Source organism: Helianthus annuus, chromosome 1, assembly GCF_002127325.2.
Source record: "Helianthus annuus cultivar XRQ/B chromosome 1, HanXRQr2.0-SUNRISE, whole genome shotgun sequence".
Taxonomy (NCBI): domain Eukaryota; kingdom Viridiplantae; phylum Streptophyta; class Magnoliopsida; order Asterales; family Asteraceae; genus Helianthus; species Helianthus annuus.
The window spans coordinates 136,151,287-136,156,588 of NC_035433.2; positions in this window are offsets into that span (position 1 = coordinate 136,151,287).

A 5,302-nucleotide genomic window follows, 5' to 3' on the forward strand; every position below is an offset into this window, starting at 1 on the left:
AGAATATCATCTATAAAGACAATTATGAATTTATCGAAATATGGCTTACATAATCGGTTCATCATGTCCATAAATGTTGTTGGGGCATTGGTTAAACCAAATGGCATGACAGTAAATTCATAATGGCCAAACCTTGTTCTAAATGCGGTCTTAGGAATGTCCTCTTCCTGTACCTTTAATTGATGATATTCTGATCGTAAATCGATTTTGGAGAAAAATCGAGCTCCTTGCAACTGATCGAACAAATAATTAATTCTTGGTAATGGATACCGATTTTTAATTCTGACCTTGTTCAATTCGCGGTAGTCAATGCACATACGCATTGATCTGTCTTTCTTCTTAACAAATAAAATTGGTGCTCCCCATGGCGATGAACTTGGCTTTATGAATCCTTTCTCCAATAATTCGTCTAACTGTTTCTTCAGTTCCTGCATTTCTGCGGGTGCCAAACGGTAAGGTGCTTTGGCAATTGGTGCTGTTCCTGGTAGCAGATGAATTCTAAATTCAACTTCTCTGTCTTGTGGTAGTCCTGGTAATTCTCCTAGAAATACATCTGAAAACTGAGATACTATTGGAATATCTTTTAGTTCTTTTCCTTTAGTGTTAGTGATTATGGAAATCAAATACACTAATGATTCTTTTCTTATATAACTTGATGTTTTCATCACAGAGATGAATTTCGTGGATCTAGATGGCTTATCTCCTTTAATTGTGATATTTTCACCCCTTGGTGAATTTACTTGGATCGACTTTTGATCACATAAAATACTGGCTTTATTGGCTATTAACCAATCCATTCCTAGTACAACATCAAATCCTACCAGATTCATTGGATAAAGGTTTGCAATAAACTTTTGATTTAAAAATTCTATTCTTGCTCCCTGCAAGATTTCAGAAATCTTAATGTTTCTCCATTTGATGTCTCTACTAGACATTCTTGTGGGAGTTTATTTAATGGTTAATTGAGAAGTTTGTAAAATGAAGTATTAATAAAACTTTGGTTCACACTAGAGTCAAATAATACTTTAGCAAAAACATCATTAACTAAAAACGTACCGGCAATCACGTCCAGAATCATCTTTGCTTCTTCTTTGGTTAGCACAAATGCTCTAGCATTTTTAGTGGTCTTGTTGTTCATGGCTGGAGCTAGTTTCGGACAGTTTGGCTTGATATGGCCCTTTTCTCCACAGTTGAAGCACATTCCATTATTTGGTTTCTTCCTACAATCTTCTTCCTTGTGTCCTGGTATCATGCTGAAATTGCAGTAAGTGGAGCATCTTCCTGAATGTTTCTTCTTGCAAGCCTTGCAGTAAGGTGCAGAGGTTGAACCTACATTTTTCCCACGGTTGGAATTTCCATAACGAAATTCTTGGGTAAGCCTTTGAGCTAGGTTCCTTCTTTGATCCTCCTCTCGTGTACGCACTAACTCATCTATCAAGGTGTTTGCTAGTTCTACAGCTTCTTCTATAGTTTGAGGTCTAGCTGCCTTGACTACATGCCTAATCTCACTGATTAATCCCCAGATGTAACCGGAGATTAATACTGGTTCAGGTGATGCAAGGGTTGGCACTATTCTAGCATATTCAAAGAATAACGTAGTATAACCCTTACTATCTACTCCAGTCATTCTAAGGTTTAGAAACTTATTTGCTATCTGTTCTTTTTCATTGGGAGGGTAGAATTTCCTTTCCACCATGTTCTTAAATTCCTCCCATTCCATATTGTAAACCCTATCACTTCCCCTAGACTGGAGGATAGGGTTCCACCATTCTAAGGTTGAGTTCTTAAATAGATTGGAAGCAAACATTATCTTATCTTCTTCCGCGCACTTACTTATTTTTAATACTGCCTCAGTCTTTTCTATCCAGCGTAGAGATGCAACGGCCCCTTCATTGCCTGAATTGGTTTACAAGAACAGAACTCTTTATAAGAACAACCATAAGACATGGTTCTTCTTCTTTTGGGAATGGGCATTTGAAGTATGGGTCCGTTGTTTATGCTGTGTTCAGGTTCAGTTGGCCGTTTACTGCCACTGTTACTTTTATTATTTGCTTCCCTAACTGTTTTGATAATATATGGCATTGCATCTATTATCCCTTGTGCAAGTTTGTGTTGAATGGCATTATTATCCACTTGGTTTCCATTATTATCGTTGTTCGGATTATCATTATTTGGGTTATTGTCATTCTGGTTTTCCTGGTTCACTTCGTTGTCCATCTAAATTTTAAACATTTGACACATATTAGTATCACAAGATAATATTTAATCAATCACACAACACGCATATTGATCAAAATCGTCGAGCATTACGACTTACTCTATTTTATACTATGCATCCATATATATTACAGTACAACTGAAATTGAAATTACACTACTATTAGGCATCTATAGCTACTATCTAGATTTTTTTTCAAACATACACACATATTATATATATTATTATTATTTTATTATTATTATTACCACCATCACTGATATGGGTTCATCCAGAACTCCTCCGATCCGCCTCATCCTGTCACTACCTTCTAAAATCTCCTCACCAAAGGTTTGGAGTTCTTGCACATTCTCTGCACTCATTGGGGGTGTAGGTGCTGGTATTGGGTTTGGGAACTGGGGCATGGGTTCTTAGTAAGGATAAGGATTCTCTAAAATTTCCCTGATGTATTTATCGTTATCATAGTAGGGAGCTAGAGGGTCCAAATCTGGGTAGGCTGCTAGGTTTGGCATGGGTTCGTCTTCCGGTATTGGGTAGCGTTGCTGGTAATCCCTATGGTCATCAAACCACGGGTCGTAGTTTGGGTCTAAGGGATTGGGTGCTGGTATTCTAGGTATCTCATCTGGGTTGAAATCAGGCATTAGGATTTGATTTTCTGGATTGTTTTCAATTTCCATTGGCTGGGTGGGAAACACTAGTAAGGGCTGAGGTGCTATAAGTTGCTCCAGGTTAGGGTTTGCAGTTGCGGTTGCTAGAATATGGAAATTTGCTAAACTCCTATTGAGCATATCCAAGGTGTGAGCATCTGTTTCTCTCTTGGCGGCTGCTACAGCACGCTGTTGTTGTAACTTTTTCATTCTCTTCCTACGTTCATGCGCTCCCCTACTGAACCATCCTCTCTTTTTAGGAAGGAATGGCTCTTCAGACTGAGCCTTAAACACGAATATCCCATCTTCATTGTCAGCTGAATACCCTGAGACGGCAGGCTGTGAAGAGGTGCCTTCACTCCTAGGTGAGCTGGATAACTGACGGTAGGCGTCGGAAGGTCCTTGGTCGCTCATACTGTAAACTAACAAATGGTCAAATAACACACAACAATAAAATACAATTATGCATGTAGTTCCGTAGAATATTTCCTAACATATTGAATACTATCTTGGTGTCAGCAGAACATTTCTGTGGCTGAATCAGTGGCTTAGCTCTGATACCACCTTCTGTCGCAACCCCCGTCCCTAACCACCCGGGAACGGGCTGCTGCGGCCATTTTCGGTGGTATCGGTGTTTATCATTTTGGCAGCGGAAATTTCATCAGGACCGTAGTTAGGAAATATTTTATCAGAGTAAAATACCACGCTTTTAATATATTAAAGACATGGGAAAATCCCAAGTTTCAAGTACACACATTTTTCATAGGGATAAACCCTATTTTATTTAAATATAACATCTCTTTATTTTAGGTAACTTTATAGCCACTTTTTCAAGCCTTCAGTGTTGTCCAGCTATCTTCTATTTGGCTTTCACATTTTGTTACCTGAAACACGTTTAAAAACATTTTGTTAGTGGGAAATACTTGTGAGTGAATCCCAGTTTAATCAAGTTAAGTAAAACCATTGTACAGTATTGAGGGCAGTTGCGCAATTACATTTGTTTCCATCTACTTTAATTACCACCCACGGTACTGTCAACCCGACTTGTGGTCATGTTACTACTCACAATGTAGTAACAAATTTTGTATACAAAACCCCAACATATCGAAGATAATTGTAGAATGCAAATACTCAATCATTGTTTAATATAATGTAAATCATTTGAGGTTTTGTAAAAACAGTTTGCAAAAAGAGGAATTACTCACATTGTTGTCTTAGAGTTTTCTTTAAGGATTTCCTGGTGATTATCTATAAATTACACAAATGCACACACGTTAGTATAATAACCCAATATTTACATTAGTAATACCCTCCCCGAGACGGCATTCCAACGACTACGTCGGCCAGAACCACAACAGCCGTTACGGAACCCTGGATCAATCGGGCAGCGTATCTAATACGTAACCGGGGTTATGATACTTACAACGAGGCAGGGCTTCGCTAATTAGGGGGTATAATACCCGAAAATTATGTTTACTATGTAGAAATTCGAGAGAGAGAAAGATTTGTGAGCGAGTTCGACTGAACAGCCGATGCCCTCAATTGATAAGGCCTGATTTCAGGTCCCTCGCGGCCCCCCGAAGGATGTAGCCAAGGGCTACGCGGCCTGCGACGTAGGGTAAGTAGGCCCTAGCTGATCCGGGTCATCACACTAAGCTCGACACATTGCACGACACATGGCAGCACCGGGCTGCGCCTCATGTTCCTTCGTTCGTGGCCCGCGTAAGACAAGGGGTAGGTCTTCGCGGCCCGCCACAGCCCTAAAAACTTGGTTTTTAATTAAATTTAATAAAAATAAAGGTATTCGGGCCTGTTTTCGTATACAGGGTGTATTTTAGGACGTATTGGGATATTTTAATTATTTTTAGGGTGTCGAAAATTTTAGGAGGGTTGTTATAACCTGCTCATATTGCTGGTAAGTACTTGCCCTTACATCTTTGAGTAATATTGCAATATTATTCTTTGCTGATGTTGCGCTTGGGTAATATTGCAATATAACTTTTATGTGCCTTTTGGTTAGGTGAGTTGATAAATTTAGGCATAGGCCCTGATTCGAAGAAGAAAAGACGCACAACTCTTGCTACTACTGTGACCAAGAAAGCAGATATGCCAAAGGCGGATGTACCTAAGGTAGAAAAGAAGAAAGGTGTGCGCCTTGTATCTGATTCTTGGTGTGATTACGTAGTGGTGTCTGATTCATTAGAGGATCTTGCGCCTGTAGGTTTGAAGAAACCTAAGGCGGAGCCTCAAGATACAGCGGACATCCCTGCATCGAATCCGGACGATTCGATTGACCTGGATTCTATTCCTAAGCCGTCACGAAAAGTGCAAGCAGAGAAAAGGAAAAAAACCTGAGGGTGAAGCTGGGGCGTAGCCTACGGAGAAGATGGCGCGGAAGAAAATCAGCAAGAAAGGCAATCTGGATGCTTTTGCTACAA